A 23,374-nucleotide genomic window follows, 5' to 3' on the forward strand; every position below is an offset into this window, starting at 1 on the left:
GAAGAGTCAGTCTTCTTGCACTTAAGTTGGCATTGTGCCTTTTGTATTTAATTCCGAAGCTATTTCTGCATTTCGTCGCCAATTAGAAAGTCCAAAGGATACAGTAAACCTGAAGTGAAGCATCGGAATCAATAACTAATGTCACAGGAATCGTTCAAAACATAGACAGTAGGAAGAGTCAGTCTTCTTGTACTTCAGTCGGCGTTGTGCCTTTTGTATTTAATTCCGATGCAATTTCTGTGCTTCATCGTCAATAAGAAGGTCAGAGGGATACAGTAAACCAAAAGTGAAGCATCGGAATCTATAACTAGTGTCACAGGAATGGTTCGAAACAGTCACTAAGAAGAGTCAGTCTTCTTGTACATAAGTCGGCATTGTGCCTTTTGTATTTAATTCCGATGCAATATCTGTACTTCGTCGCCAATAAGAAGGTCCAAAGGATAAAGTAAATCTGAAGTGAAGCATCGGTATCTATAACTAATGCCACAGGAATCGTTCAAAACACAGACAGTAGGAAGAGTCAGTCTTCTTGTAATTAAGTCGGCATTGTGCCTTTTGTATTTAATTCCGATGCAATTTCTGTGTTTCATCGTCAAAAAGAAGGTCAGAAGGATACAGTAAACCTGAAGTGAAGCATCGGAATCTGTAACTAGTGTCACAGGAATGGTTCAAAACATAGACAGTAGGAAGAGTCAGTCTTTTTGTACTTAAGTCGGCATTGTGCCTTTTGTATTTAATTCCGATGCAATTACTGTATTTCATCGTCAATAAGAAAGTCCAAGGGATACAGTAACCCTGAAGTGAAGCATCGGAATCTATAACTAGTGTCACAGGAATGGTTCAAAACATAGACAGTAGGAAGAGTCAGTCTTCTTGTACTTAAGTCGGCATTGTCCCTTTTCTATATAACTCCGATGCAATTTCAGTGTTTCATCGTCAATAAGAATGTCAGAGGGATACAGTATCCCTGAAGTGAAGCATCGGAAGCTTTAACTAGCGTCGCAGGAATGGTTCAAAACATAGACAGAACGAAAAGTCAGTCTTCTTGTACTTAAGTCGGCATTGTTCCTTTTCTATTTAATTCCGATGCAATTTCTGTGTTTCATCGTCAATAAGAAGGTCCAAGGGATACAGTAAAGCTGAAGTGAAGCATCGGAATCTATAACTAGTGTCACAGGAATGGTTCAAAACAATGACAGTAAGAAGAGTCAGTCTTCTTGTACTTAAGTCGGCATTGCGCCATTTCTATTTAATTCCGATGCAATTTCTGTGTTTCATCGTCAATAAGAAGGTCAGAGGGATACAGTAAACCTGAAATGAAGCATCGAAAGCTATAACTAGTGTCACAGGAATGTTTCAAAACATAGACAGTAGGAAGAGTCAGTCCTCTTGTACTTAAGTCGGCATTGTGCCTTTTGTATTTAATTAAGGTGCAATATCTGTGTTTCATCGTCAACAAGAAGGTCCAAGGGATACAGTAAACCTGAAGTGAAGCATCGGAATCTGTAACTAGCGTCACATTAATGGTTCAAACATAGTCAGTAAGAAGAGTCAGTCTTCTTGTACTTAAGTCGGCATTGTGCCTTTTCTATTTAATTCCGATGCAATTTCTGTGTTTCATCGTCAATAAGAACGTCCAAGGGATACAGTAAACCTGAAGTGAAGCATCGGAATCTATAACTAGTGTCACAGGAATGGTTCAAATCATAGACAGTAGGAAGAGTCAGTCTTCTTGTACTTAAGTCGGCATTGTGCCTTTTCTATTTAATTCCGATGCTATTTCAGTGTTTCATCGTCAATAAGAATGTCAGAGGGATACATTAACCCTGAAGTGATGCATCGGAATCTGTAACTAGCGTCACAGGAATGGTTCAAAACATAGACAGACAGAAGGGTCAGTCTTCTTTTACTTAAGTCGGCATTGTGCCTTTTGTATTTAATTCCGATGCAATTCCTGTGTTTCATCGTCAATAAGAAGGTCCAAGGGATACAGTGAACCTGAAGTGAAGCGTCGGAATCTATAAATAGTGTCACAGGAAAGGTTCAAAACATAAACAGCAAGAAGGGTCAGTCTTCTTGTACTTAAGTCGGCATTGTGCCTTTTCTATTTCATTCCGATGCAATTTCTGTGTTTCATCGTCAATAAGAAGGTCAGAGGGATACAGTAAACCTGAAGTGAGGCATCAGAATCAATAAAAAGTGTCACAGGAATGGTTCCAATCATAGTCAGTAAGAAGAGTCAGTCTTCTTGTACTAAAGTCGGCATTGTGCCTTTTCTATTTAATTCCGATGCAATTTGTGTGTTTCATCGTCAATAAGAAGGGCCAAGGGATACAGTAATCCTGAAGTGAATCATCGTAATCTATTACTAGTGTCACAGGAATGGTTCAAAACATAGTAGGTACGAAGAGTCAGTCTTCTTGCATTTAAGTCGGCATTGTGCCTTTTGTATTTAATTCCGATGCAATTTCTGTGTTTCATCGTCAAAAAGAAGGTCAGAGGGATACAGTAAACCTGAAGTGAAGCATCTGAATCTATAACAAGTGTCACAGGAATGGTTCAAAACAGTCAGTAAGAAGAGTCAGTCTTCTTATACTTAAGTCGGCATTGTGCCTTTTGTATTTAATTCCGAAGCTATTTCTGCATTTCGTCGCAAATTAGAAGGTCCAAAGGATACAGTAAACCAGAAGTGAAGCATCTGAATCTATAACAAGTGTCACAGGAATGGTTCAAAACAGTCAGTAAGAAGGGTCATTCTTCTTATACTTAAGTCGGCATTATGCCTTTTCTATTTAATTCCGATGCAATTTCTGTGTTTCATCGTCAATAAGAGGGTCCAAGGGATACAGTAAACCTGAAGTGAATCATCGTAATCTATAACTAGTGTCACAGGAATGGTTCAAAACATAGTCAGTACGAGGAGTCAGTCTTCTTGTACTTAAGTCGGCATTGTGCCTTTTGTATTTAATTCCGATGCAATTTCTGTGTTTCATCGTCAATAAGAAGGTCAGAGGGATACAGTAAACCTGAAGTGAAGCATCGGAATCTATAACTATTGTCACAGGAATGGTTCTAAACATAGCCAGTAAGAACGGTCAGTCTTCTTGTACTTAAGTCGGCATTGTGCCTTTTGTATTGAATTCCGATGCAATTTCTGTGTTTCATCGTCAATAAGAAGGTCCAAGGGATACAGTAAACCTGAAGTGAATCATCGTAATCTATAACTAGTGTCACAGGAATGGTTCAAAACAGTCAGTAAGGAGAGTCAATCTTCTTGTACTTAAGTCGGCATTGTGCCTTTTGTATTTAATTCCGATGCATTTTCTGTGTTTCATCGTCAATAAGAAGGACCAAAGGATACAGTAAACCTGAAGTGAAGCATCGGAATCTATAACTAATGTCACAGGAATCGTTCAAAACATAGACAGTAGGAAGAGCCAGTCTTCTTGTACTTAAGTCGGCATTGTGTCTTTTGTATTTAATTCCGATGCAATTTCTGTGTTTGATCGTCAAAATGAAGGTCGAAGGGATACAGTAAATCTGAAGTGAAGCATCGGAATCTATAACAAGTGTCACAGGAATGGTTCAAAACAGTCAGTAGGAAGAGTCAGTCTTCTTGTACTTAAGTCGGCATTGTGCCTTTTGTATTTAATTCCGAAGCTATTTCTGCATTTCGTCGCCAATTAGAAAGTCCAAAGGATACAGTAAACCTGAAGTGAAGCATCGGAATCAATAACTAAAGTCACAGGAATCGTTCAAGACATAGACAGTAGGAAGAGTCAGTCTTCTTGTACTTCAGTCGGCATTGTGCCTTTTGTATTTAATTCCGATGCAATTTCTGTGCTTCATCGTCAATAAGAAGGTCAGAGGGATACAGTAAACCTGAAGTGAAGCATCGGAATCTATAACTAGTGTCACAGGAATGGTTCGAAACAGTCACTAAGAAGAGTCAGTCTTCTTGTACATAAGTCGGCATTGTGCCTTTTGTATTTAATTCCGATGCAATATCTGTACTTCGTCGCCAATAAGAAGGTCCAAAGGATAAAGTAAATCTGAAGTGAAGCATCGGTATCTATAACTAATGCCACAGGAATCGTTCAAAACACAGACAGTAGGAAGAGTCAGTCTTCTTGTACTTAAGTCGGCATTGTGCCTTTTGTATTTAATTCCGAATCAATTTCTGTGTTTCATCGTCAAAAAGAAGGTCAGAAGGATACAGTAAATCTGAGGTGAAGCATCGGAATCTGTAACTAGTGTCACAGGAATGGTTCAAAACATAGACAGTAGGAAGAGTCAGTCTTTTTGTACTTAAGTCGGCATTGTGCCTTTTGTATTTAATTCCGATGCAATTACTGTGTTTCATCGTCAATAAGAACGTCCAAGGGATACAGTAACCCTGAAGTGAAGCATCGGAATCTATAACTAGTGTCACAGGAATGGTTCAAAACATAGACAGTAGGAAGAGTCAGTCTTCTTGTACTTAAGTCGGCATTGTACCTTTTCTATATAACTCCGATGCAATTTCAGTGTTTCATCGTCAATAAGAATGTCAGAGGGATACAGTAACCCTGAAGTGAAGCATCGGAATCTTTAACTAGCGTCGCAGGAATGGTTCAAAACATAGACAGAACGAAGAGTCAGTCTTCTTGTACTTAAGTCGGCATTGTTCCTTTTCTATTTAATTCCGATGCAATTTCTGTGTTTCATCGTCAATAAGAAGGTCCAAGGGATACAGTAAAGCTGAAGTGAAGCATCGGTATCTAAAACTAGTGTCACAGGAATGGTTCAAAACAATGACAGTAAGAAAAATCAGTCTTCTTGTACTTAAGTCGGCATTGCGCCATTTCTATTTAATTCCGATGCAATTTCTGTGTTTCATCGTCAATAAGAAGGTCAGAGGGATACAGTAAACCTGAAATAAAGCATCGAAAGCTATAACTAGTGTCACAGGAATGTTTCAAAACATAGACAGTAGGAAGAGTCAGTCCTCTTGTACTTAAGTCGGCATTGTGCCTTTTGTATTTAATTAAGGTGCAATATCTGTGTTTCATCGTCAACAAGAAGGTCCAAGGGATACAGTAAACCTGAAGTGAAGCATCGGAATCTGTAACTAGCGTCACATTAATGGTTCAAACATAGTCAGTAAGAAAAGTCAGTCTTCTTGTACTTAAGTCGGCATTGTGCTTTTTCTATTTAATTCCGATGCAATTTCTGTGTTTCATCGTCAATAAGAACGTCCAAGGGATACAGTAAACCTGAAGTGAAGCATCGGAATCTATAACTAGTGTCACAGGAATGGTTCAAATCATAGACAGTAGGAAGAGTCAGTCTTCTTGTACTTAAGTCGGCATTGTGCCTTTTCTATTTAATTCCGATGCTATTTCAGTGTTTCATCGTCAATAAGAATGTCAGAGGGATACATTAACCCTTAAGTGAAGCATCGGAATCTGTAACTAGCGTCACAGGAATGGTTCAAAACATAGACAGACAGAAGGGTCGGTCTTCTTTTACTTAAGTCGGCATTGTGCCTTTTGTATTTAATTCCGATGCAATTTCTGTGTTTCATCGTCAATAAGAAGGTCCAAGGGATACAGTAAACCTGAAGTGAAGCATCGGAATCTATAAATAGTGTCACAGGAATGGTTCAAAACATAAACAGCAAGAAGGGTCAGTCTTCTTGTACTTAAGTCGGCATTGTGCCTTTTCTATTTCATTCCGATGCAATTTCTGTGTTTCATCGTCAATAAGAAGGTCAGAGGGATACAGTAAACCTGAAGTGAGGCATCGGAATCTATAACAAGTGACACAGGAATGGTTCCAAACATAGTCAGTAAGAAGAGTCAGTCTTCTTGTACTTAAGTCGACATTGTGCTTTTTCTATTTAATTCCGATGCAATTTCTGTGTTTCATCGTCAATAAGAAGGGCCAAGGGATACAGTAATCCTGAAGTGAATCATCGTAATCTATTACTAGTGTCACAGGAATGGTTCATAACGTAGTAGGTACGAAGAGTCAGTCTTCTTGAATTTAAGTCGGCATTGTGCCTTTTGTATTTAATTCCGATGCAATTTCTGTGTTTCATCGTCAAAAAGAAGGTCAGAGGGATAAAGTAAACCTGAAGTGAAGCATCTGAATCTATAACAAGTGTCACAGGAATGGTTGAAAACAGTCAGTAAGAAGAGTCAGTCTTCTTATACTAAAGTCGGCATTGTGCCTTTTGTATTTAATTCCGAAGCTATTTCTGCATTTCGTAGCCAATTAGAAGGTCCAAAGGATACAGTAAACCAAAAGTGAAGCATCTAAATGTATAACAAGTGTCACAGGAATGGTTCAAAACAGTCAGTAAGAAGGGTCAGTCTTCTTATACTTAAGTCGGCATTATGCTTTTTCTATTTAATTCCGATGCAATTTCTGTGTTTCATCGTCAATAAGAGGGTCCAAGGGATCCAGTAAACCTGAAGTGAATCATCGTAATCTATAACTAGTGACACAGGAATAGTTCAAAACATAGTCAGTACGAGGAGTCAGTCTTCTTGTACTTAAGTCGGCATTGTGCCTTTTGTATTTAATTCCGATGCAATTTCTGTGTTTCATCGTCAATAAGAAGGTCAGAGGGATACAGTAAACCTGAAGTGAAGCATCGGAATCTATAACTATTGTCACAGTAATGGTTCTAAACATAGCCAGTAAGAAGGGTCAGTCTTCTTGTACTTAAGTCGGCATTGTGCCTTTTGTATTTAATTCCGGTGCAATTTCTGTGTTTCATCGTCAATAAGAAGGTCCAATGGATACAGTAAACCTGAAGTGAATCATTGTAATCTATAACTAGTGTCACAGGAATGGTTCAAAACAGTCAGTAAGGAGAGTCATTATTCTTGTACTTAAGTCGGCATTGTCCCTTTTGTATTTAATTCCGATGCATTTTCTGTGTTTCATCGTCAATAAGAAGGACCAAAGGATACAGTAAACCTGAAGTGAAGCATCGGAATCTATAACTAATGTCACAGGAATCGTTCAAAACATAGGCAGTAGGAAGAGTCAGTCTTCTTGTACTTAAGTCGGCATTGTGCCTTTTGTATTTAATTCCGATGCAATTTCTGTGTTTCATCGTCAAAATGACGGTCGAAGGGATACAGTAAACCTAAAGGGATGCATCGGAATCTATAACAAGTGTCACAGGAATGGTTCAAAGCAGTCAGTAAGAAGAGTCAGTCTTCTTGTACTTAAGTCGGCATTGTGCCTTTTGTATTTAATTCCGAAGCTATTTCTGCATTTCGTCGCCAATTAGAAAGTCCAAAGGATACAGTAAACCTGAAGTGAAGCATCGGAATGAATAACTAATGTCACAGGAATCGTTCAAAACATAGACAGTAGGAAGAGTCAGTCTTCTTGTACTTCAGTCGGCATTGTGCCTTTTGTATTTAATTCCGATGCAATTTCTGTGCTTCATCGTCAATAAGAAGGTCAGAGGGATACAGTAAACCTGAAGTGAAGCATCGGAATCTATAACTAGTGTCACAGGAATGGTTCGAAACAGTCACTAAGAAGAGTCAGTCTTCTTGTACATAAGTCGGCATTGTGCCTTTTGTATTTAATTCCGATGCAATATCTGTACTTCGTCGCCAATAAGAAGGTCCAAAGGGTAAAGTAAATCTGAAGTGAAGCATCGGTATCTATAACTAATGCCACAGGAATCGTTCAAAACACAGACAGTAGGAAGAGTCAGTCTTCTTGTACTTAAGTCGGCATTGTGCCTTTTGTATTTAATTCCGATGCAATTTCTGTGTTTCATCGTCAAAAAGAAGGTCAGAAGGATACAGTAATCCTGAGGTGAAGCATCGGAATCTGTAACTAGTGTCACAGGAATGGTTCAAAACATAGACAGTAGGAAGAGTCAGTCTTTTTGTACTTAAGTCGGCATTGTGCCTTTTGTATTTAATTCCGATGCAATTACTGTGTTTCATCGTCAATAAGAACGTCCAAGGGATACAGTAACCCTGAAGTGAAGCATCGGAATCTATAACTAGTGTCACAGGAATGGTTCAAAACATAGACAGTAGGAAGAGTCAGTCTTCTTCTACTTAAGTCGGCATTGTTCCTTTTCTATTTAATTCCGATGCAATTTCTGTGTTTCATCGTCAATAAGAAGGTCCAAGGGATACAGTAAAGCTGAAGTGAAGCATCGGAATCTATAACTAGTGTCACAGGAATGGTTCAAAACAATGACAGTAAGAAGAGTCAGTCTTCTTGTACTTAAGTCGGCATTGCGCCATTTCTGTATAATTCCGATGCAATTTCTGTGTTTCATCGTCAATAAGAAGAGGGATACAGTAAACCTGAAATGAAGCATCGAAAGCTATAACTAGTGTCACAGGAATGTTTCAAAACATAGACAGTAGGAAGAGTCAGTCCTCTTGTACTTAAGTCGGAATTGTGCCTTTTGTATTTAATTAAGGTGCAATATCTGTGTTTCATCGTCAACAAGAAGGTCCAAGGGATACAGTAAACCTGAAGTGAAGCATCGGAATCTCTAACTAGCGTCACATTAATGGTTCAAACATAGTCAGTAAGAAGAGTCAGTCTTCTTGTACATAAGTCGGCATTGTGCTTTTTCTATTTAATTCCGATGCAATTTCTGTGTTTCATCGTCAATAAGAACGTCCAAGGGATACAGTAAACCTGAAGTGAAGCATCGGAATCTATAACTAGTGTCACAGGAATGGTTCAAATCATAGACAGTAGGAAGAGTCAGTCTTCTTGTACTTAAGTCGGCATTGTGCCTTTTCTATTTAATTCCGATGCTATTTCAGTGTTTCATCGTCAATAAGAATGTCAGAGGGATACATTAACCCTGAAGTGAAGCATCGGAATCTGTAACTAGCGTCACAGGAATGGTTCAAAACATAGACAGACAGAAGGGTCAGTCTTCTTTTACTTAAGTCGGCATTGTGCCTTTTGTATTTAATTCCGATACAATTTCTGTGTTTCATCGTCAATAAGAAGGTCCAAGGGATACAGTAAACCTGAAGTGAAGCATCGGAATCTATAAATAGTGTCACAGGAATGGTTCAAAACATAAACAGCAAGAAGGGTCAGTCTTCTTGTACTTAAGTCGGCATTGTGCCTTTTCTATTTCATTCCGATGCAATTTATGTGTTTCATCGTCAATAAGAAGGTCAGAGGGATACAGTAAACCTGAAGTGAGGCATCGGAATCTATAACAAGTGTCACAGGAATGGCTCCAAACATAGTCAGTAAGAAGAGTCAGTCTTCTTGTACATTGTGCCTCTTCTATTTAATTCCGATGCAATTTCTGTGTTTCATCGTCAAAAAGAAGGTCAGAGGGATACAGTAAACATGAAGTGAAGCATCTGAATCTATAACAAGTGTCACAGGAATGGTTCAAAACAGTCAGTAAGAAGAGTCAGTCTTCTTTTACTTAATTCGGCATTGTGCCTTTTGTATTTAATTCCGAAGCTGTTTCTGCAATTCGTCGCCAATTAGAAGGTCCAAAGGATACAGTAAACCAGAAGTGAAGCATCTGAATGTATAACAAGTGTCACAGGAATGGTTCAAAACAGTCAGTAAGAAGGGTCAGTCTTCTTATACTTAAGTCGGCATTATGCTTTTTCTATTTAATTCCGATGCAATTTCTGTGTTTCATCGTCAATAAGAAGGTCCAAGGGATACAGTAAACCTGAAGTGAATCATCGTAATCTATAACTAGTGTCACAGGGATGGTTCAAAACATAGTCAGTACGAGGAGTCAGTCTTCTTGTACTTAAGTCGGCATTGTGCCTTTTGTATTTAATTCCGATGCAATATCTGTGTTTCATCGTCAATAAAAAGGTGCAAGGGATACATTAAACCTGAAGTGAAGCATCGGAATCTATAACTAGTGTCACAGGAATGGTTCAAGCATAGACAGTAAGAAGAGTCAGTCTTCTTGTATTTAAGTCGGCATTGTGCCTTTTGTATTTAATTCCGATGCAATTTCTGTGCTTCATCGTCAATAAGAAAGTCAGAGGGATACAGTAAACCTGAAGTGAAGCATCGGAATCTATAACTAGTGTCACAGAAATGGTTCGAAACAGTCAGTAAGAAGAGTCAGACTTCTTGTACATAAGCCGGCATTGTGCCTTTTGTATTTAATTCCGATGCAATTTCTGTACTTCATCGCCAATAAGAAGGTCCAAAGGATACAATAAACCTGAAGTGAAGCATCGGAATCTATAACTAGTGTCACAGGAATGGTTCGAAACAGACACTAAGAAGAGTCAGTCTTCTCGTACATAAGTCGGCATTGTGCCTTTTGTATTTAATTCCGATGCAATTTCTGTGTTTCATCGTCAAAAAGAAGGTCAGAAGGATACAGTAAACCTGAAGTGAAGCATCGGAATCTATAACTAGTGTCACAGGAATGGTTCGAAACAGTCACTAAGAAGAGTCAGTCTTCTTGTACATAAGTCGGCATTGTGCCTTTTGTATTTAATTCCGATGCAATATCTGTACTTCGTCGCCAATAAGAAGGTCCAAAGGATAAAGTAAATCTGAAGTGAAGCATAGGTATCTATAACTAATGCCACAGGAATCGTTCAAAACACAGACAGTAGGAAGAGTCAGTCTTCTTGTACTTAAGTCGGCATTGTGCCTTTTGTATTTAATTCCGATGCAATTTCTGCGTTTCATCGTCAAAAAGAAGGTCAGAAGGATACAGTAATCCTGAGGTGAAGCATCGGAATCTGTAACTAGTGTCACAGGAATGGTTCAAAACATAGACAGTAGGAAGAGTCAGTATTTTTGTACTTAAGTCGGCATTGTGCCTTTTGTATTTAATTCCGATGCAATTACTGTGTTTCATCGTCAATAAGAACGTCCAAGGGATACAGTAACCCTGAAGTGAAGCATCGGAATCTATAACTAGTGTCACAGGAATGGTTCAAAACATAGACAGTAGGAAGAGTCAGTCTTCTTGTACTTAAGTCGGCATTGTACCTTTTCTATATAACTCCGATGCAATTTCAGTGTTTCATCATCAATAAGAATGTCAGAGGGATACAGTAACCCTGAAGTGAAGCATCGGAATCTTTAACTAGCGTCGCAGGAATGGTTCAAAACATAGACAGAACGAAGAGTCAGTCTTCTTCTACTTAAGTCGGCATTGTTCCTTTTCTATTTAATTCCGATGCAATTTCTGTGTTTCATCGTCAATAAGAAGGTCCAAGGGATACAGTAAAGCTGAAGTGAAGCATCGGAATCTATAACTAGTGTCACAGGAATGGTTCAAAACAATGACAGTAAGAAGAGTCAGTCTTCTTGTACTTAAGTCGGCATTGCGCCATTTCTATTTAATTCCGATGCAATTTCTGTGTTTCATCGTCAATAAGAAGAGGGATACAGTAAACCTGAAATGAAGCATCGAAAGCTATAACTAGTGTCACAGGAATGTTTCAAAACATAGACAGTAGGAAGAGTCAGTCCTCTTGTACTTAAGACGGAATTGTGCCTTTTGTATTTAATTAAGGTGCAATATCTGTGTTTCATCGTCAACAAGAAGGTCCAAGGGATACAGTAAACCTGAAGTGAAGCATCGGAATCTGTAACTAGCGTCACATTAATGGTTCAAACATAGTCAGTAAGAAGAGTCAGTCTTCTTGTACTTAAGTCGGCATTGTGCAATTTCTATTTAATTCCGATGCAATTTCTGTGTTTCATCGTCAATAAGAACGTCCAAGGGATACAGTAAACCTGAAGTGAAGCATCGGAATCTATAACTAGTGTCACAGGAATGGTTCAAATCATAGACAGTAGGAAGAGTCAGTCTTCTTGTACTTAAGTCGGCATTGTGCCTTTTCTATTTAATTCCGATGCTATTTCAGTGTTTCATCGTCAATAAGAATGTCAGAGGGATACATTAACCCTGAAGTGAAGCATCGGAATCTGTAACTAGCGTCACAGGAAAGGTTCAAAACATAGACAGACAGAAGGGTCAGTCTTCTTTTACTTAAGTCGGCATTGTGCCTTTTGTATTTAATTCCGATACAATTTCTGTGTTTCATCGTCAATAAGAAGGTCCAAGGGATACAGTAAACCTGAAGTGAAGCATCGGAATCTATAAATAGTGTCACAGGAATGGTTCAAAACATAAACAGCAAGAAGGGTCAGTCTTCTTGTACTTAAGTCGGCATTGTGCCTTTTCTATTTCATTCCGATGCAATTTATGTGTTTCATCGTCAATAAGAAGGTCAGAGGGATACAGTAAACCTGATGTGAGGCATCGGAATCTATAACAAGTGTCACAGGAATGGTTCCAAACATAGTCAGTAAGAAGAGTCAGTCTTCTTGTACATTGTGCCTTTTCTATTTAATTCCGATGCAATTTCTGTGTTTCATCGTCAATAAGCAGGGCCAAGGGATACAGTAATCCTGAAGTGAATCATCGTAATCTATTACTAGTGTCACAGGAATGGTTCAAAACATAGTAGGTACGAAGAGTCAGTCTTCTTGCATTTTAGTCGGCATTGTGCCTTTTGTATTTAATTCCGATGCAATTTCTGTGTTTCATCGTCAAAAAGAAGGTCAGAGGGATACAGTAAACATGAAGTGAAGCATCTGAATCTATAACAAGTGTCACAGGAATGGTTCAAAACAGTCAGTAAGAAGAGTCAGTCTTCTTTTACTTAATTCGGCATTGTGCCTTTTGTATTTAATTCCGAAGCTATTTCTGCAATTCGTCGCCAATTAGAAGGTCCAAAGGATACAGTAAACCAGAAGTGAAGCATCTGAATGTATAACAAGTGTCACAGGAATGGTTCAAAACAGTCAGTAAGAAGGGTCAGTCTTCTTATACTTAAGTCGGCATTATGCTTTTTCTATTTAATTCCGATGCAATTTCTGTGTTTCATCGCCAATAAGAAGGTCCAAGGGATACAGTAAACCTGAAGTGAATCATCGTAATCTATAACTAGTGTCACAGGAATGGTTCAAAACATAGTCAGTACGAGGAGTCAGTCTTCTTGTACTTAAGTCGGCATTGTTCCTTTTGTATTTAATTCCGATGCAATTTCTGTGTTTCATCGTCAATAAGAAGGTCAGAGGGACACAGTAAACGTGAAGTGAAGCATCGGAATCTATAACTTTTGTCACAGGAATGGTTCTAAACATAGACAGTAAGAAGGGTCAGTCTTCTTGTACTTAAGTCGGCATTGTGCCTTTTGTATTTAATTCCGATGCAATATCTGTGTTTCATCGTCAATAAAAAGGTGCAAGGGATACATTAAACCTGAAGTGAAGCATCGGAATCTATAACTAGTGTCACAGGAATGGTTCAAGCATAGACAGTAAGAAGAGTCAGTCTTCTTGTATTTAAGTCGGCATTGTGCCTTTTGTATTTAATTCCGATGCAATTTCTGTGCTTCATCGTCAATAAGAAAGTCAGAGGGATACAGTAAACCTGAAGTGAAGCATCGGAATCAATAACTAGTGTCACAGGAATGGTTCGAAACAGTCAGTAAGAAGAGTCAGACTTCTTGTACATAAATCGGCATTGTGCCTTTTGTATTTAATTCCGATGCAATTTCTGTACTTCATCGCCAATAAGAAGGTCCAAAGGATACAATAAACCTGAAGTGAAGCACCGGAATCTATAACTAGTGTCACAGGAATGGTTCGAAACAGTCACTAAGAAGAGTCAGTCTTCTTGTACATAAGTCGGCATTGTGCCTTTTGTATTTAATTCCGATGCAATTTCTGTGTTTCATCGTCAAAAAGAAGGTCAGAAGGATACAGTAAACCTGAAGTGAAGCATCGGTATCTGTAACTAGTGTCACAGGAATGGTTCAAAGCATAGACAGTAGGAAGAGTCAGTCTTTTTGTACTTAAGTCGGCATTGTGCCTTTTGTATTTAATTCCGATGCAATTACTGTGTTTCATCGTCAATAAGAACGTCCAAGGGATACAGTAACCCTGAAGTGAAGCATCGGAATCTATAACTAGTGTCACAGGAATGGTTCAAAACATAGACAGTAGGAAGAGTCAGTCTTCTTGTACTTAAGTCGGCATTCTACCTTTTCTATATAATTCCGATGCAATTTTAGTGTTTCATCGTCAATAAGAATTTCGGAGGGATACAGTAACCCTCAAGTGATGCATCGGAATCTGTAACTAGCGTCACAGGAATGGTTCAAACATAGACAGAACGAAGAGTCAGTCTTCTTGTACTTAAGTCGGCATTGTTCCTTTTCTATTTAATTCCGATGCAATTTCTATGTTTCATCGTCAATAAGAAGGTCCAAGGGATACAGTAAAGCTGAAGTGAAGCATCGGAATCTATAACTAGTGTTACAGGAATGGTTCAAAACAATGACAGTAAGAAGAGTCAGTCTTCTTGTACTTAAGTCGGCATTGCGCCTTTTCTATTTAATTCCGAAGCAATTTCTGTGTTTCATCGTCAATAGGAAGGTCAGAGGGATACAGTAAACCTGAAATGAAGCATCGGAAGCTATAACTAGTGTCACAGGAATGTTTCAAAACATAGACAGTAGGAAGTGTCAGTCCTCTTTTACTTAAGTCTGCATTGTGCCTTTTGTATTTAATTAAGATGCAATATCGGTGTTTCATCGTCAACAAGAAGGTCCAAAGGATACAGTAAACTTGAAGTGAAGCATCGGAATCTGGGACTAGCGTCACATTAATGGTTCAAACATAGTCAGTAAGAAGAGTCAGTCTTGTTGTACTTAAGCCGGCATTGTGCTTTTTCTATTTAATTCCGATGCAATTTCTGTGTTTCATCGTCAATAAGAACGTCCAAGGGATACAGTAAACCGGAAGAGAAGCATCGGAATCTATAACTAGTGTCACAGGAATGGTTCCAAACATAGACAGTAATAAGAGTTAGTTTTCTTGTACTTAAGTCGGCATTGTGCTTTTTCTATTTAATTCCGAAGCTATTTCAGTGTTTCATCGTCAATAAGAATGTCAGAGGGATACAGTAACCCTGAAGTGAAGCATCGGAATCTGTAACTAGCGTCACAGGAATGGTTCAAAACATAGACAGAAAGAAGAGTCAGTCTTCTTTTACTTAAGTCGGCGTTGTGCCTTTTGTATTTAATTCCGATGCAATTTCTGTGTTTCATCGTCAATAAGAAGGGCCAAGGGATACAGTAATCCTGAAGTGAATCATTGTAAACTATTACTAGTGTCACAGGAATGGTTCAAAACATAGTAGGTACGAAGAGTCAGTCTTCTTGCATTTAAGTCGGCATTGTGCCTTTTGTATTTAATTCCGATGCAATTTCTGTGTTTCATCGTCAAAAAGAAGGTCAGAGGGATACAGTAAACCTGAAGTGAAGCATCTGAATCTATAACAAGTGTCACAGGAATGGTTCAAATCAGTCAGTAAGAAGAGTCAGTCTTCTTATACTTAAGTCGGCATTGTGTCTTTTGTATTTAATTCCGAAGCTATTTCTGCATTTCGTCGCCAATTAGAAGGTCCAAAGGATACAGTAAAGCAGAAGTGAAGCATCTGAATGTATAACAAGTGTCACAGGAATGGTTCAAAACAGTCAGTAAGAAGGGTCAGTCTTCTTATACTTAAGTCGGCATTATGCCTTTTCTATTTAATTCCGATGCAATTTCTGTGTTTCATCGTCAATAAGAAGGTCCAAGGGATACAGTAAACCTGAAGTGAATCATCGTAATCTATAACTAGTGTCACAGGAATGGTACAAAACATAGTCAGTACGAGGAGTCAGACTTCTTGTACTTAAGTCGGCATTGTGCCTTTTGTAATTAATTCCGATGCAATTTCTGTGTTTCATCGTCAATGAGAAGGTCAGAGGGATACATTAAACCTGAAGTGAAGCATCGGAATCTATAACTATTGTCACAGGAATGGTTCTAAACATAGACAGTAAGAAGGGTCAATCTTCTTGTGCTTAAGTCATCATTGTGCCTTTTGTATTTAATTCCGATGCAATATCTGTGTTTCATCGCCAATAAAAAGGTGCAAGGGATACATTAAACCTGAAGTGAAGCATCGGAATCTATAACTAGTGTCACAGGAATGGTTCAAGCATAGACAGTAAGAAGAGTCAGTCTTCTTGTATTTAAGTCGGCATTGTGCCTTTTGTATTTAATTCCGATGCAATTTCTGTGCTTCATCGTCAATAAGAAAGTCAGAGGGATACAGTAAACCTGAAGTGAAGCATCGGAATCTATAACTAGTGTCACAGGAATGGTTCGAAACAGTCAGTAAGAAGAGTCAGACTTCTTGTACATAAGTCGGCATTGTGCCTTTTGTATTTAATTCCGATGCAATTTCTGTACTTCGTCGCCAATAAGAAGGTCCAAAGGATACAGTAAACCTGAAGTGAAGCATCGGAATCTATAACTAGTGTCATAGGAATGGTTCGAAACAGTCACTAAGAAGAGTCAGTCTTCTTGTACATAAGTCGGCATTGTGCCCTTTGTATTTAATTCCGATGCAATTTCTGTGTTTCATCGTCAAAAAGAAGGTCAGAAGGATACAGTAAACCTGAAGTGAAGCATCGGTATCTGTAACTAGTGTCACAGGAATGGTTCAAAGCATAGACAGTAGGAAGAGTCAGTCTTTTTGTACTTAAGTCGGCATTGTGCCTTTTGTATTTAATTCCGATGCAATTACTGTGTTTCATCGTCAATAAGAACGTCCAAGGGATACAGTAACCCTGAAGTGAAGCATCGGAATCTATAACTAGTGTCACAGGAATGGTTCAAAACATAGACAGTAGGAAGAGTCAGTCTTCTTGTACTTAAGTCGGCATTGTGCCTTTTGTATTGAATTTCGATGCTATTTCTGTGTTTCATCGTCGATAAGAAGGTCCAAAGGATACCGTAAACCTGAAGTGAAGCATCGGAATTTATAACTAGTGTCAATGGAATTCCTCAAAACATAGACAGTAGGAAGAGTCAGTCTTCTTGTACTTAAGTCGGCATTGTGCCTTTTGTATTTAATTCCGACGCAATTTCTGTGTTTCATCGTCAATATAAGGTCCAAGGGATACAGTAAACCTGAAGTGAAGCATCAGAATCTATAACTAGTGTTACAGGAATGGTTCAAAACAATGACAGTAAAAAGAGTCAGTCTTCTTGTACTTAAGTCGCCATTGCGCCTTCTCTATTTAATTCCGAAGCAATTTCTGTGTTTCATCGTCAATAGGAAGGTCAGAGGGATACAGTAAACCTGAAATGAAGCATCGGAAGCTATAACTAGTGTCACAGGAATGTTTCAAAACATAGACAGTAGGAAGAGTCAGTCCTCTTGTACTTAAGTCGGCATTGTGCCTTTTGTATTTAATTAAGATGCAATATCGGTGTTTCATCGTCAACAAGAAGGTCCAAAGGATACAGTAAACTTGAAGTGAAGCATCGGAATCTGTGACTAGCGTCACATTAATGGTTCAAGCATAGTCAGTAAGAAGAGTCAGTCTTCTTGTACTTAAGTCGGCATTGTGCCTTTTCTATTTAATTCCGATGCAATTTCTGTGTTTCAACGTCAATAAGAACGTCCAAGGGATACAGTAAACCGAAAGTGAAGCATCGGAATCTATAACTAGTGTCACAGGAATGGTTCCAAACATAGACAGTAAAAAGAGTTAGTTTTCTTGTACTTAAGTCGGCATTGAGCTTTTTCTATTTAATTCCGATGCTATTTCAGTGTTTCATCGTCAATAAGAATGTCAGAGGGATACAGTAACCCTAAAGTGAAGCATCGGAATCTGTAACTAGCGTCACAGGAATGGTTCAAAACATAGACAGAAAGAAGAGTCAGTCTTCTTTTACTTAAGTCGGCATTGTGCCTTTTCTATTTCATTCCGATGCAATTTCTGTGTTTCATCGTCAATAAGAAGGTCAAAGAGATACAGTAAACCTGATGTGAGGCATCGGCATCTATAACAAGTGTCACAGGAATGGTTCCAAACATAGTCAGTAAGTAGAGTCAGTCTTCTTGTACTTAAGTCGGCATTATGCCTTTTCTATTTAATTCCGATGCAATTTCTGTGTTTCATCGTCAATAAGAAGGTCCAAGGGATACAGTAAAGCTGAAGTGAAGTATCGGAATCTATAACTAGTGTTACAGGAATGGTTCAAAACAATGACAGTAAGAAGAGTCAGTCTTCTTGTACTTAAGTCGGCATTGCGCCTTTTCTATTTAATTCCGAAGCAATTTCTGTGTTTCATCGTCAATAAGAAGGTCAGAGGGATACAGTAAACCTGAAATGAAGCATCGGAAGCTATAACTAGTGTCACAGGAATGTTTCAAAACGTAGACAGTAGGAAGAGTCAGTCCTGTTGTACTTAAGTCGGCATTGTGCCTTTTGTATTTAATGCAATATCTGTGTTTCATCGTCAACATGAAGGTCCAAAGGATACAGTAAACTTGAAGTGAAGCATCGGAATCTGTGACTAGCGTCACATTAATGGTTCAAACATAGTCAGTAAGAAGACTCAGTCTTCTTGTACTTAAGTCGGCATTGTGCTTTTTCTATTTAATTCCGATGCAATTTCTGTGTTTCATCGTCAATAAGAACGTCCAAGGGATACAGTAACCCTGAAGTGAAGCATCGGAATCTATAACTAGTGTCACAGGAATGGTTCAAAACGTAGACAGTAGGAAGAGTTAGTCTTCTTGTACTTAAGTCGGCATTGTGCCTTTTGTATTGAATTTCGATGCTATTTCTGTGTTTCATCGTCGATAAGAAGGTCCAAAGGATACCGTAAACCTGAAGTGAAGCATCGGAATTTATAACTAGTGTCAATGGAATTCCTCAAAACATAGGCAGTAGGAAGAGTCAGTCTTCTTGTACTTAAGTCGGCATTGTGCATTTTGTATTTAATTCCGACGCAATTTCTGTGTTTCATCGTCAATATAAGGTCCAAGGGATACAGTAAACCTGAAGTGAAGCATCAGAATCTATAACTAGTGTTACAGGAATGGTTCAAAACAATGACAGTAAAAAGAGTCAGTCTTCTTGCACTTAAGTCGGCATTGCGCCTTCTCTATTTAATTCCGAAGCAATTTCTGTGTTTCATCGTCAATAGGAAGGTCAGAGGGATACAGTAAACCTGAAATGAAGCATCGGAAGCTATAACTAGTGTCACAGGAATGTTTCAAAACATAGACAGTAGGAATAGTCAGTCCTCTTGTACTTAAGTCGGCATTGTGCCTTTTGTATTTAATTAAGATGCAATATCGGTGTTTCATCGTCAACAAGAAGGTCCAAAGGATACAGTAAACTTGAAGTGAAGCATCGGAATCTGTGACTAGCGTCACATTAATGGTTCAAGCATAGTCAGTAAGAAGAGTCAGTCTTCTTGTACTTAAGTCGGCATTGTGCTTTTTCTATTTAATTCCGATGCAATTTCTGTGTTTCATCGTCAATAAGAACGTCCAAGGGATACAGTAAACCGGAAGTGAAGCATCGGAATCCATAACTAGTGTCACAGGAATGGTTCCAAACATAGACAGTAAAAAGAGTTAGTTTTCTTGTACTTAAGTCGGCATTGTGCTTTTTCTATTTAATTCCGATGCTATTTCAGTGTTTCATCGTCAATAAGAATGTCAGAGGGATACAGTAACCCTGAAGTGAAGCATCGGAATCTGTAACTAGCGTCACAGGAATGGTTCAAAACATAGACAGAAAGAAGAGTCAGTCTTCTTTTACTTAAGTCGGCATTGTGCCTTTTGTATTTAATTCCGATGCAATTTCTGTGTTTCATCGTCAATAAGAAGGTCCAAGGGATACAGTAAAACTGAAGTGAAGCATCGGAATCTATAAATAGTGTCACAGGAATGGTTCAAAACATAAACAGCAAGAAGAGTCATTCTTCTTGTACTTAAGTCGGCATTGTGCCATTTCTATTTCATTCCGATGCAATTTCTGTGTTTCATCGTCAATAAGAAGGTCAGAGGGATACAGTAAACCTGAAGTGAGGCATCGGAATCTATAACAAGTGTCACAGGAATGGTTCCAAACGTAGTCAGTAAGTAGAGTCAGTCTTCTTGTACTTAAGTCGGCATTGTGCCTTTTCTATTTAATTCCGATGCAATTTCTGTGTTTCATCGTCAATAAGAAGGGCCAAGGGATACAGTAATCCTGAAGTGAATCAACGTAAACTATTACTAGTGTCACAGGAATGGTTCAAAACATAGTAGGTATGAAGAGTCGGTCTTCTTGCATTTAAGTCGGCATTGTGCCTTTTGTATTTAATTCCGATGCAATTTCTGTGTTTCATCGTCAAAAAGAAGGTCAGAGGGACACAGTAAACCTGAAGTGAAGCATCTGAATCTATAACAAGTGTCACAGGAATGGTTCAAAACAGTCAGTAAGAAGAGTCAGTCTTCCTGTACTTAAGTCGGCATTGTGCCTTTTGTATTTAATTAAGATGCAATATCTGTGTTTCATCGTCAACATGAAGGTCCAAAGGATACAGTAAACTTGAAGTGAAGCATCGGAATCTGTGACTAGCGTCACATTAATGGTTCAAACATAGTCAGTAAGAAGACTCAGTCTTCTTGTACTTAAGTCGGCATTGTGCTTTTTCTATTTAATTCCGATGCAATTTCTGTGTTTCATCGTCAATAAGAACGTCCAAGGGATACAGTAACCCTGAAGTGAAGCATCGGAATCTATAACTAGTGTCACAGGAATGGTTCAAAACATAGACAGTAGGAAGAGTCAGTCTTCTTGTACTTAAGTCGGCATTGTGCCTTTTGTATTGAATTTCGATGCTATTTCTGTGTTTCATCGTCGATAAGAAGGTCCAAAGGATACCGTAAACCTGAAGTGAAGCATCGGAATTTATAACTAGTGTCAATGGAATTCCTCAAAACATAGACAGTAGGAAGAGTCAGTCTTCTTGTACTTAAGTCGGCATTGTGCATTTTGTATTTAATTCCGACGCAATTTCTGTGTTTCATCGTCAATATAAGGTCCAAGGGATACAGTAAACCTGAAGTGAAGCATCAGAATCTATAACTAGTGTTACAGGAATGGTTCAAAACAATGACAGTAAAAAGAGTCAGTCTTCTTGTACTTAAGTCGGCATTGCGACTGCTCTATTTAATTCCGAAGCAATTTCTGTGTTTCATCGTCAATAGGAAGGTCAGAGGGATACAGTAAACCTGAAATGAAGCATCGGAAGCTATAACTAGTGTCACAGGAATGTTTCAAAACATAGACAGTAGGAATAGTCAGTCCTCTTGTACTTAAGTCGGCATTGTGCCTTTTGTATTTAATTAAGATGCAATATCGGTGTTTCATCGTCAACAAGAAGGTCCAAAGGATACAGTAAACTTGAAGTGAAGCATCGGAATCTGTGACTAGCGTCACATTAATGGTTCAAGCATAGTCAGTAAGAAGAGTCAGTCTTCTTGTACTTAAGTCGGCATTGTGCTTTTTCTATTTAATTCCGATGCAATTTCTGTGTTTCATCGTCAATAAGAACGTCCAAGGGATACAGTAAACCGGAAGTGAAGCATCGGAATCCATAACTAGTGTCACAGGAATGGTTCCAAACATAGACAGTAAAAAGAGTTAGTTTTCTTGTACTTAAGTCGGCATTGTGCTTTTTCTATTTAATTCCGATGCTATTTCAGTGTTTCATCGTCATTAAGAATGTCAGAGGGATACAGTAACCCTGAAGTGAAGCATCGGAATCTGTAACTAGCGTCACAGGAATGGTTCAAAACATAGACAGAAAGAAGAGTCAGTCTTCTTTTACTTAAGTCGGCATTGTGCCTTTTGTATTTAATTCCGATGCAATTTCTGTGTTTCATCGTCAATAAGAAGGTCCAAGGGATACAGTAAAACTGAAGTGAAGCATCGGAATCTATAAATAGTGTCACAGGAATGGTTCAAAACATAAACAGCAAGAAGAGTTATTCTTCTTGTACTTAAGTCGGCATTGTGCCTTTTCTATTTCATTCCGATGCAATTTCTGTGTTTCATCGTCAATAAGAAGGTCAAAGGGATACAGTAAACCTGAAGTGAGGCATCGGAATCTATAACAAGTGTCACAGGAATGGTTCCAAACATAGTCAGTAAGTAGAGTCAGTCTTCTTGTACTTAAGTCGGCATTATGCCTTTTCTATTTAATTCCGATGCAATTTCTGTGTTTCATCGTCAATAAGAAGGTCCAAGGGATACAGTAAAGCTGAAGTGAAGTATCGGAATCTATAACTAGTGATACAGGAATGGTTCAAAACAATGACAGTAAGAAGAGTCAGTCTTCTTGTACTTAAGTCGGCATTGCGCCTTTTCTATTTAATTCCGAAGCAATTTCTGTGTTTCATCGTCAATAAGAAGGTCAGAGGGATACAGTAAACCTGAAATGAAGCATCGGAAGCTATAACTAGTGTCACAGGAATGTTTCAAAACATAGACAGTAGGAAGAGTCAGTCCTCTTGTACTTAAGTCGGCATTGTGCCTTTTGTATTTAATTAAGATGCAATATCTGTGTTTCATCGTCAACAAGAAGGTCCAAAGGATACAGTAAACTTGAAGTGAAGCATCGGAATCTGTGACTAGCGTCACATTAATAGTTCAAACATAGTCAGTAAGAAGACTCAGTCTTCCTGTACTTAAGTCGGCATTGTGCTTTTTCTATTTAATTCCGATGCAATTTCTGTGTTTCATCGTCAATAAGAACGTCCAAGGGATACAGTAAACCGGAAGTGAAGCATCGGAATCTATAACTAGTGTCACAGGAATGGTTCAAATCATAGACAGTAGGAAGAGTCTATCATCTTGTACTTAAGTCGGCATTGTGCCTTTTCTATTTAATTCCGATGCTATTTCAGTGTTTCATCGTCAATAAGAATGTCAGAGGGATACAGTAACCCTGAAGTGAAGCATCGGAATCTGTAACTAGCGTCACAGGAATGGTTCAAAACATAGACAGAAAGAAGAGTCAGTCTTCTTTTACTTAAGTCGGCATTGTGCCTTTTGTATTTAATTCCGATGCAATTTCTGTGTTTCATCGTCAATAAGAAGGTCCAAGGGATACAGTAAACCTGAAGTGAAGCATCGGAATCTATAAATAGTGTCACAGGAATGGTTCAAAACATAAACAGCAAGAAGAGTCAGTCTTCTTGTACTTAAGTCGGCATTGTGCCTTTTCTATTTCATTCCGATGCAATTTCTGTGTTTCATCGTCAATAAGAAGGTCAGAGGGATACAGTAAACCTGAAGTGAGGCATCGGAATCTATAACAAGTGTCACAGGAATGGTTCCAAACATAGTCAGTAAGTAGAGTCAGTCTTCTTGTACTTAAGTCGGCATTGTGCCTTTTCTATTTAATTCCGATGCAATTTCTGTGTTTCATCGTCAATAAG

Source organism: Schistocerca americana, unplaced genomic scaffold, assembly GCF_021461395.2.
Source record: "Schistocerca americana isolate TAMUIC-IGC-003095 unplaced genomic scaffold, iqSchAmer2.1 HiC_scaffold_13, whole genome shotgun sequence".
NCBI lineage: Eukaryota > Metazoa > Arthropoda > Insecta > Orthoptera > Acrididae > Schistocerca > Schistocerca americana.